Source organism: Peromyscus maniculatus, chromosome 1, assembly GCF_049852395.1.
Source record: "Peromyscus maniculatus bairdii isolate BWxNUB_F1_BW_parent chromosome 1, HU_Pman_BW_mat_3.1, whole genome shotgun sequence".
NCBI classification, from domain to species: Eukaryota; Metazoa; Chordata; class Mammalia; order Rodentia; family Cricetidae; genus Peromyscus; species Peromyscus maniculatus.
The window spans coordinates 167,098,920-167,111,283 of NC_134852.1; positions in this window are offsets into that span (position 1 = coordinate 167,098,920).

Sequence of the window (12,364 nt, forward strand, 5' to 3'; positions counted from 1 at the left end):
GGAACTGCTATACTACATTGCACATTGGCTGTAGGAACTTAAATTTCTAGCATATACTGTTATACATAGGGGCTTCTTTTCTTCAAAACCTTCACTACATTGTTTTTTGTTAGCTCCATTGTGACTCAGGTAAGATAAAAATCTTAGTTTTCATTTGCCCACATCCTAACTGAACAGTTTTCATAAAGTAGGTGGCCATATTTATTTCTTTCTTAGTGTCTATTCAGGCTTCTGTAACCTTTGAACCACTGTATTCTTAAGTGTTTTGTGTTCTTTATGCAGTCTGTTAGTGTTCTGGGAGACAAATATGGGAGAGACTCCTTCGATTCCTTCACCTTATCTGTTGCACTGTGCAGAAACTTTGGGTGTAATTCCAGTTGTCGGTTATTGTTTTATCTACTTTTGGAGTTTTATCCAGCAAATCTACCTGTCAATATACTAAAGCATTTCCTTATTTTTATTCTGATGTTTCAATTTCATCTTTAGATCTGAAAATCTGCTGTCCACATTTTTTTTTGTAGTGTGAGAGAAAGGTCTGGTTTCAGAATCCTACATGTAGACATCCAGTTTTCCGATCTGTAGTTCCAGAAAAAGTCTTCCTTTATCAAATGTATACTAGAACATCTCATTAAGAATCAGTTAAGCCAGTTCAGGCACCCACTCCATCCCTGTTCCAGCTCAACCATCCCATTCCCTTATGAGCTCCAGGAGTCCAGTTGAAGAGAGAGAAGAGGGGTTCTCTATGAGCAAGGGGTATCAAGATCATAATGGGGAAACCTAGAGAGACGACCAAACCAAACTAGTAGGAACTCATGAACTTTAGACCAACAGCTGTGGAGCCTCCAAGGGATTGGACTAGGTCCTCTACATAAGTGAGACAGTTGTGTAGCTTGATCTGCTTAAGGTGCCCCCTGGCAGTGGGGTCAAGAACCATCCCTGGTGCATGAGCTAGCTTTTTGGAGCTCACTACCTATGGTGGGACACCTTGCACAGCCTTGATGCAGGGAGAGGGGCTTGGACCTGCCTCTACTAAATGTACCAAGCTCTGCTGACTCCCCATGGGTGGCCTTACCTTGTTGGAGGAGGGAATGGGGAGTGAGTTGAAGCAGGGGAAGACTGAAGGGGTGGGAGAAGGGAAGAGAGGGGGATCTGTGATTGCTATGTAAAATAAAAACAAAAATCAGTTAAAACACATTCATGAGTCCACTTGTGAAGCACTGGTTCATGTCTGCTTCACACCAGTAACACATTTCCTTTGTTACGGTGGCTCTGATAGGATGACTCTAGTGTGGCTTTTTTAGTAGTTCTTCCACAATTTCAAGTCTTTTGAGCCCTCACATGAATTTGGTATTTTTTTCTATTTATATAAAGTTATTCTTGGTATTAATGTCATCCAATGATACAGTTGACCCTAAATCTGTTGTCTCTGGTGGTTTGTTTTTATAAAATTAGGCTTTGTACTAACACTTGGGGCTTATAAATTATTATATTTCATTTTAATTTTTTCAAATAGCTTTGAATATGTTTTACTCATTTTTTTCTCAGATTTATCATTTTGTAAATTTGATCATTTTCTGTATTAGCAATATTTTTATTCTCATTGGATATCTATGTTTAGTGAGATTTGTTTATATTCTTTTGTACAGTGTAGTATGATTATAGTTCCCTTCCCCCAACTTTTCCTAGCTCTTCACCACCAAAAATCCACATTGTTTCTTGCTTTCTTTCAATAGAAAATAAACAAGCATCTAAAAAAAAGAAAGAAAGAATAAAATAAAATAAAATTGGAATATGAAAAGCAAACAGAAACAAAAAGCCAAAGAAAAAGCACATGAAACATATACAGACACAAATACACACACACTGACAAAGATTCCATAAAAATAAACAAATTTTAATTCTTAATGGTAATATTTACTAAATCTGTTTCTCTTCTGGGTGTAGGTTTTCCTTAAGTATCTTTTGTAATTCTGCTTTAATGGTCATGAATTCTGTAACTTATCCTTATCATAGAAGGCCTTTCCTTCTTTGACTGTTAAGAACAAGCTTGTTGGGTACAAAAGTCTTGGTTAGTACTAGTTTTCTTTCAGAATACAAAATATATACCCTCTTGACATTAAATATGTAGTCTGTTAATTTAAGATAATATTCCCAACACTGAGAAAGTATTCTTTCCTTTCTCTTTTTTCTCTAAAATTTCATGAGAAATAGTTAAATTTTACTGAAGGACATTATTTTAAGAGGGCTTTCATGTTATTTTTATTTTAACCTGTTACTGTGTTGAGTTTAATGATTGGATTTAGTTCTCTTTGGTCACTCATATCAGTACACTAAACCAGAATTTTGATGCATGTTAGATCTTTTTGCTTGTCATCTGATTTGAGTGATAAGGCTTGTTTGCTTTACATACTGAACTACAATCAGACCATTGTTTTTTGAATAAAAGCAATATTTTTGTTTGTTTGTTTCTATGGAAGTGGAAGCTAATTTAATCTATAAAATTATATGAGCTGTGATATTTTTCAGTCATTAATCACAAATTTTTCCAGCCCTTTGGTGCTGTGGAAAAAAATCCTTCTGTACACTGTGTAAATTATGCTGGTTTAATAAAGAAGCTGACTGGCAAATAGCTAGACAGGATAAGGTTAGGTGGGGAAATCAGACTAAGGACACTGGGAAGAAGAGTGGTAGAATGTAGATTAATAGAAATGGGTTGATTTAAGTTGTAAGAGCTAGTTAGTAATAAGCCTGAGCTATTGGCTGATCATTTATAATTATTATTGAGTCTCTGCGTCAGTTATTTGGGAACTGGAGGGTGGGATAGAAATGTCTGCCTATACTTTGGTGTCTATATCTTTTATCTTTCCTTTTGAGATGGTTTGGTTCACTTTTTTTCCCACTTAAATTTCTTCATTCTACCAAAATTGCTGTTGCTAATAAAAGATTCATCAAGTATCTACTTACAAAGGCGTTGATGCATTTCTCACATGTGACTCTGTTGTCTCATCACTATAATATACTTTTGTTTTCTCACTTTTTCCCTTGAGTAAACCTTCAAGGCAATTGAGCACTTTTATTAATTTTTCAATTATTTATTAACCTCATATTTCCTAAACATTAACTTCTATGTTCAGTTTTACTAATTCATTATGATTTTCAATGTTTTTAGATTTTTAGAGGCCTTTTTTTGCTTCTTGCATTTGAATGTTTTATTCTTCCCTGATATATTACAAAGGGATTCCAGACTATAGATTTCTTTCTGAGTCCAAGGTAGGTTGAAGTACTGCTGTTCTTTTAAAAAATACTTGCAGTGATAATTCTGGTGATCACTTAGTCCAATAATTTTTCTGGGGAGGAATTTTTATTTTGATGTGATTGGGTTTTGTTGTAATGTTTATTCTTTTCAGACATGATTTCCAAAAGTAGGTCATGCAGTAAATACATATGTAGGCTTATCCATTAACCTGGGGGTCCTGAAGAAAGCCAGTGAAGCTATGGACATATTTTCTTGTTTGCAGTGCTCCAAAGCAAACCTATGGACTTACTCATGCTGGGAAAGCACTACCACTGAACCAATAACCAGCCTTTTAGAACTAGTCACCACAAAAAGTCTATATTTTCCATATGAAGATGGACATTCAGAGGGCAGGTAGACTTGTCAAGAGTATGTGGAAAGATGCAGGCAAGAGATCACAGAAGTCTGAAATGAAAGACACAGGGGACTTTAAGACATCTCAGAAAGTCAGGTTATCCAGATTGGTACTTGATTGAATATGGCTGTGAAGCAGGGGAGTGCATAAGAACTCTGACACCAGCAATTCTACATTCAGCAATAAGTTGACTACGTCTCAGTGAGCCAAAGCAAGGGGGAAAGAAGAAAGTGAAGAAAGAGACAATTGAAACAGTGAAATTTACAGTTCCCCAAAGCTCTCAGTTGAGGTGTTAGGTAGATGGCAGAAATCACAGGCTTGAATAAAGAAAGAGGAAGAGTCAGGGCAAGAGATGAAGACTAGGGGCCAGAACTGCATAGCTGATTATCCTCAACAGAAGAGAGGAATTATCCAGAAATGCAGAAAGAACAGTCTCCAGTAGAAACCTGGATTCCTGGAAAATATCATTTTCTTCTATTCTTCTCTTTACAAAAAAGTAAGTATTTTAAAGCATACATACAATATCACATATTTTTTCAACAAAATGGAGACAACTTTAGGCATACCTTTCTTTCTTTATTTTAATTCTTTTACTAGTTCTGCTTAGTGAGGGTTTCTATTGCTGTAATGAAACACTATGACAAAACAATTTAGGGAGTAAATAGTTTATTTCTCCTTATAACTCCCAGGTCACAGTCCATCTTCAAAGGAAGTCAAGGCGGGAACTCAAGGCAGGAACCTGGATATAGGAACTAAAGTAGAAGCCACGTAGGAATATTGTTTACTGGCTTGTTTAGCACCCCAAAACCACATGCCTAGGGGTAGCACTGGCACATCAATCACTAATTGATAAAATGCTCCCAGGCTTGCCCACAAGCCAATATTATGAAGGTACTTCTCAATTAGGTTCCTTCAACTCCTATGTCTAGGTTTGTGTCAAGTTATATTAAAAAATAAATAAATAAATAAATAAATAAATAAATAAATAAATAAATAAATAAATAAATACCTAGTTCAATTCATATATTATAATAGCCCTTCAAAACCACTGGCCTGTTTCTGTACCCTACCTTTCCATGTGTGTGATATACTCCACAGAGCAGAAGCAACAATTCTCCAGCCCTTCTCTTAGGGGAGCATTTCTCTGTAACATGTTTGCTGTTAAGTAAGGCGCACTGCAGTGACAGCCTCTGGAAGTCCTTACATTTCAGTATTAGGTCTGATGTTCTAACAGAACGGCGCGGTCCCGTCAGTGTCACGGGAGCTTTAGAAACCACCTGTGCCTTGTTCTCCCTCTCTGTTCTGGATAAGTGAGACAGTCGATTAGCTTGAACTGTTTGGGAGGCCCCCAGGCAGTGGGACCTGTCCTCAGTGCATGAGCTGGCTGTTTGGAGCCTGGGGCCTATGCAGGGACACTTGGCTCAGCCTGGGTGAAGGGAGGAGGGGACTGGACCTGCCTCCCTGAATCTACCAGGCTGGGCTGAATCCCCAGGGGAGTCCTTGCCCTGGAAGAGATGGGAATAGGGGGTGGATTGGGGGGAGGGCGGGAAAGGGTGGGAGGAGGGAGGACAGGGGATTCCATGGCTGATATGTAAAATTAAATTAAATTATAAAATTACAAAATAAAAAAAAGAAAGCACCAGTTCCTTTCCTGTGTGGCCATAGTACTGGGGGCCCAACTTTGTAACTGGACAACTAGATAACACCCCCCACCCCACCCACCCCGCTCATTCTACATTCCCAGCACAGAGGGAAGAAGTGGACTCAGCCACCCTCTGGCTCGACTAAAAGCTGAATTCAAAGGTTATGGCTGACAGGCATCAATGGGCTCCTGCACCTGGTTTCCCATTTTCCACAAATTTTTCAGGAATCCCTGGCCTGCAGCAGTCATTCCTAAATCAGAAAACCCCTAATTCTTAACATTATTGTCTTATTTTAGTTAATTTCAATACTTTCCCTGCTCCCTCCTTTGCCCCCCGCCACTTTCTCTCTGTTTTCCTCTCTCTCTAAACTAATTAGAAAATCTATATATTGTTCCTGGGCTAAATTACTCAGCCACATTAGGAAACAATTTGTCAGTTTGCTAAAAGTTTAAACAGATGTGGAGGGACAGGCACAATCCCAGTTACTCTGGAAACTGAAGCAGGATAGCCCTTTGGAGGGCTAGCCTAGGGTATACAGCAAGACCTTGTTTTAAAAAATAAACAGTTTAACATTTGCTTACTACAAAACTGGGAGCCTGTACTCCGAGGTATCTACCCAAGAGAATCTATTTTTAAAGTGCCCATGAAAGGATATTTGCATGGGAGTTCAGAATCCTTTAGTCATGATAATATAAAACTGGGATCAATCCAAAAGCCCAATAGGCAGAGCGCTAGGCACAGCCCAGGCTGTACAAACAGAAACCTGCTCAGCCATGCAAAAACCAGCTGCTGGCTCACAGAGATGAATTTCTGAGATAGCATTATTTCATCAAAGCACAGGACACATGTGGCTCTGTGCTATATGGCTTTTATTTCATGGAATTACAGATAAAGTGATGCCATAGAGACTGGAGGCAGATCCTTGACAGTTTGATGACCAGTATGGGAGCAAAGCTGACTAGAAATAGCTAAAGAATACATGGGAATTGTGGGAAATTAATTAGTTGCCTGTGGCTACTGTAGCAAATGACCACAAACCTAGTGGCTTAAGGCAAACATAGACAGTCTCTTACATGTCCTAAGGCTAGAATCCCAAAATGAATTTTATAGAGCTAAATTCAAGCAAGATCATGCTCTTTTGGAGGCTTCGGAGACAATTTATTGCCTTGCATTTCCCAGTGTCTAGAACTGCCCCTCATAATTCTCAGGCCTTGGCCCTTCCTCTTGCAAAGCCTGTGAGACAAAATGTCTCTCTGACTGTGTTTCTCCCTGTTCCCTCTCATGATGCTCATTCCTGCCACCAAATCTCTTCCTCTTGGGAGGATGCATGCGATTACTTCTGGTACACAGCATTGCTGGAACAAGTAGCAACAAATGGAGTGGCCAATAGAGTAGAAATTTGCTTCTTTTCCTTCAAATATCAGCCAAGATATCTCTACTTGAAGGTGTCAAGTCTAATCCAAAAAAACTCTCCTCCCAGCTTGCAAAAGGAAGCTTCAGAATTGTCATTGTCACTTGGCCCCACAGCAGCACAAGTCCCTCTACTCTCAGTCCTGTGACAAGAACTAGTCACCTGCCTGTACTTACATGCAAGTGCTGGGAATCGCATTCTTTGGACAGCAGGCTGTGCCCAGAGTAAGGCAACCATACTAGTGTCAAAATGTAAAGCAAGCAAGAGCCAACAGGAAGGAATTCAAAGTCAGAGGGGCATTGAAGAGGACATATCTTTCTGGAGAGATGATTCAGCAAGTCAGAGCATGTACTTCTCCTACACAGGGCCCACATTGGGATTAACACACACATACACATAATTAAAAAGGAAAAATAATAGGAGAAAAGAAAAAAATCTAATTTTCTCAGCAACACAGCTTATCCACAAGAACCCTTCTTGTCACATTCCATAGGACACCAAGTCTGACTTAAAGAAAGGAATATTTACAAAGATCTGACAACATAATTCTTATCTTGATTTCTTCCAGTCTGCTCTCCTAATTACGTGATATCCCACAGCCCATTCACAAGAGGTAATACATTTTAGTTCTATGAGCAAGGATATAAAAAATAAATACTCATAATGTATACTTTTCTTGATTTCAATTAAGAAATTTTTATACTATTGATCATTTTCTGGCACCCAATTCATCATGGAGTTATGATAGAAACTGTATTATCTAAATTTTATTATCATGGATCTTACTTCTTTTACTATTAGGTTGACCATTCTGCTCTCTGTAGAGAAATCATGATTTATACCATATAATCAAGTGGAAAGAGAAATTGTGATTTTTTTACCATATAATGAAGCGATGGCCACATTCAAAGCCTTGGACTACTCACCTTTATTCTTATTCTGCAGGACAGTTAAGAGATTTTTTCAAACTGAATTTGTGAACCTACAACACCAGAGTAGAACAAACACCAAGGATTCAGGAATTTTTATCTTAAGTCTGAATGTCAAACTTAATCTCATGGTGTAGAGTTACTATAGCTTTGGTCTGTGGTAGGGCCTTCCCAGCTAGGAACAGGCACACATTTTGCCCCTCCTCAAACTTATATGGTTTGAAGATTATAGGCACCACATGAACTGTCAAAAAAGACAATGAATCAGCTGCTTCTTCAGGACACATATATTTCCTCATTCTGAAGGGAAATCAAGCTCACACAAAGCAAGCAGGAGGGAGAAGCCATCTTTCACCTCCATTTCAGGCAGCTTCAGAATTTATTTAAATACATAGAAGGGAACATGGTGACTAAATTTATCGTCACACAAAATGAGTTATGCATACTCTTTGCCTTGCGTTGAGAGGTTGTCCCTTCTAACTAAAATGCACACACACTCAGTCATAACACACCTTTATGAAAAATGTAGGGGACCATTTTAAATGTTTATGATGTGAAGGTTACAAAGGTTATGGAAATACATCTTAATTCTTATCAACATGCTCTGGAGACTTGAAATATGTACTGTTAAATGATTTATAATGTATCAGGCATACTCTGCAGTGTAGATGGGTCAGGAAACATCTGGGCCCAAGAAGCCATGTTCTCTCTGGACCAATGAGTGAGACTCCTCAGCACTGTGCAGCACAACAGCGTTGAGCTCAGTGGACAGATGGACCAAGGAAGGGAAATGTCCTCACCTGCAGCTCTTACGATCGTTCGTTTATTCAGTGTGGCATCTATAATAGGGCTATTGGGCATTCTGTGAAGACATTGTGTTCAAAAAATCATGGATTGACCATAGGCTACATATTACAAAAACCAATTAAACTTTGCAATCATTTTACCTATAAGAATAATGATGCCAGTCATACACTGTTGGGAAGCCAAAATTGTTAAGCTATATAACCTCTGTATCTTTAAGTTACCCCCAGATAATTTATAGTTCTTAATAAAATGTAAAGGCATATAGGTAATTGCTACACTGTATTGTTCAGGGAATAATGAGAAGAAAAAGAAGTCTGTACATATTTGGTACGGAAGCAATTGTTTTTCTAAGGAATTTCCATTTATGGTTTATGACTCTGGAGACATAAAACCCAGGGCTGCCTGTATGTAAATAAGCATGTAAATGGGGAGATCTCAATTCTGAATAGTGTCTTTGCTTCACAGACTGCAGATTTAGAATGTCTCAAATGTCAGCATGCCAACAATGCTGCAGATACATTCGACTCTTTCTACTCTCTCTGCATCCATATCAAAGCATATTACAGAAATCTCTGCACTGTCACACAGGCACCTTTGCCTTCCCTGACTGAAGCGTCTTCTACTTCTTGATCATATCTGTCTCATCTTTGAATGCCTCCAGTTTGCTGCACACATCCCTCGTGCATAGTAAGTGCTCAATAAATGTTGGCTGAAATGAGGAGTCTCTGGGAAGCAAAGTAAATAAAATGTGGGTGATGAAATATGTATGAACAAGAAAGGCTATGCTTTGAAGGACTTAGGTAAAATAAGGAAACTGGGGAGTTTCAGTGATTCAATTGGGGCTGTCGCTATGACAGTGTTATACACACAGAATCAAATCACAGAGGCGAATGGCAACAGCAACCTAGCAGGAAAGAACAATCATTGTTCTCCTAACTCAGAGCAAATACATTTGGAGAAATACGATAATTGCTAATAATATGAAATTGACAAGAGTAGAGGGAACCACCTTGATATCTGATTACTATTTAGTTGATATTTGAGTTCATAATAAAATGAGCAAGCAGATGTTACCCAAAGCAGAAGTGAAAATATGGTAAAGACAAGCGGGATTTGGTTGCTTGTTAGTAATATATTTTGCTCGATAAGAAAAACTTCGAAATTTAATCCAAAAGAAACAATGTTCATTTGGGTCATTTATTTTATTTCTTCCAAGTAGTTTATCAAAAGTTAGAGATTAGGCAGTTTTTAAAAATCTTTCAATACCTGTGCAGCTCTGCAGTCCAAATTAACCCTCTTATTATTTTTTTTTTAAAAAAAATCAGGATCAAAGGATCAATGAGAAGACTACTTATTCACAACAAATAAGTAGGGTCAAACAGGTAAAACTGTCAAAAGAATTGCTCAGAAGTTAGAGGGACAGAGAATTGTGTGAGCTCATACAACAGTGTTTTTTGGGTATGGTGAGAACTCTATTTATTGGTCATTTTTATTTTTGCAAGCTTTTTATGTAATTCAACTTATGTGTGGCTAATGTTTAGGGAAAACTTGGTCGGAAAAAGATGCACTCTTCCATAAACTATTTTTTTGGAGGGGGAGTTCAAGATAAGGCATCTCTGTATAACAGCCCTGGCTGTCCTGGAACTAGCTCTGTAGAACAGGCTGGCCTCGAACTCACAGAGATACGCCTGCTTCTGCCTCCTGAGTGATGGGATCAAAGACACGCCTCACCACTGACTGGCTTGATCCACCACCACATGGCCAAAAATATGTAGCCTAGGCTGGTCTCGAACTCATGATCCTCCTGCCTCTGCCTCCTTCAGCAAATCCTACTGGCATGTGCCACCACATATTAATAATGACTTAATGGCTGAGTCCTCAGTCATTCTCTGCACCTACCTCAAAATGAAGGGGCTGGTAGCAAACACTTCAGGGCATCATTTCCATTAAAGCACATTTCACTTCACAATCAAATAATGGCCCAACTGAGAAGAACAACAACAACAACAAAAAAAAAAGGGATGAGGAATAATTATACAGCTTGATGAATATGGTTAGCAACAATGTACTGTATCTTTTAAAATTGCCAAGAAAGATTTTAAGTTATGATGGACATGCAGTACAGAAACATTATGAGTATACAAAATGCTGTGGGTGTTAATTAGTCAGATTTAGACATTCCAAAACACATAAAGGTTATAAAACAGAATCTCACATATAACAATTATATATAATTTTTATCAGTGAAAATGAATTATTCTCTAAAGAGGGAGGGCAAGGAAAGAGAAGAAGAGGCAATGTCCTCATAATGTTAGGAGTGAATGCTCCTTAGGCACTTTTGTAGGCTCTTTGAACTGAAACCTGAAAGCATATTTGTCTAGTATGTTTGTGGCTACCCTGCAGAAGGTACTACATGTTCCAATTTCCTCCTTCCCTACATTTGCCACAGACATCACGGTGGTCAGTAACCAAGCAAATCCAAACACCAGTTTCCTATTTACAGGAGGTTTGAGGCTCATGTTTGTTCTGAATCATCTGTGGGCTTAGACATTTTAGCCTAAAATCATAGTTTATTTGACAATCTTCAAGCCTTCCTCAGCTTCATACCTATGTGCAGGTAAGTTGGCATTCTCAGTCTTTTTATTTAAGTTATTTAAGTTTATTTATTATTAAGTTTATTATTATTAAGTTTATTTAACCTAAGTTGCTTGTCCAAATGGAGGCTCAAATGGTGAATAAAATAGCAATACTCTTGATCTGAATGAAAGATTTTCATTGACTTTTGCACTGCAAGTCTGTCTTACTATTTGTTGTTGGTAGAAAGTACAGTTCAATTCTATATCATCCCAAATTTGTGAATATTTTCTAACTATTTGCATTCTTGTTTACAAACCAAGATGTTCTCCTCTGAGGTCATCTCTGTGTAATGATTCAGGAAATGTGGTCACCATCTGTTCCACACACTGTTAACACTGAGTTTTCCAATGTCTTCCTCTAGTACTGTAACAAGTCTTTTTCTGGTCTGCCAGTCAGCTCCCAAATAATGACACAGAGACATTTTATTAATTATGAAAGCTTGGCCTATAACTTAGGATTGTTCCTAACTAGCTCTTATAACTTAAATTAACCCATTTATATTAATCTATGTTCTATCATGTGGCATTACCTCTCTTCCATCTTATACCTCCTGTTTCCTTTCCATGTTTGGTGGCATCTCTTGCACTCCTTGATTCATCTTCTACTTCCTCTCTATCTGCCTAGAGCTCCTGCCTAGCTATTGGCCATTCAAATATTTATTAAAGCAATCACAGCGATATATCTTCACACAGTGTACAAATACCCACAACACATCAGATACTTGACCTGTTTTCTGTGTTAACAAAGATTTTTGCCCAATAATTTTCCATTGTAAAACTGCTTAGCATCTTGCTAGACTCTAACTGTAGACCTTCTGTCTGCATCCAGCCATTGAGATGATATATGTGTGTTGGGGGGGGTGTACATATATTTTAGTATAGCCTCTTCCTATTTTGAAGTACCACCTTAAAAACTCAGAGATTAAAACAGTGTGGTTTATTTCTCATTCACATTTTATGTGTACATCAGGGTGGCCAGGGGCTCTGTTCTTTCTGTCTTCATTATGGACAATAAAGCAGGCACTGTCTGGGTTATTGTTAATTTCTGTATTGACTTTCAATGAGAGTTGCATAGTAAAGGAACTGCATTCCCCAATCTGTTCTTATCCTTCACAGTGCATTGGACAATATTAGTCACACAGTCTCACCTACAGTTGGGCCAAAGTATACAAAGCCGCCATTTGTTAAACTGCACTATTACTACCAGACTCCCCAACACCACAATCTAGTCTTCACATTACAGCTGTTTGTGAAGCTGTTTAAATTATGTGAGAGTCTCATTTCTCTA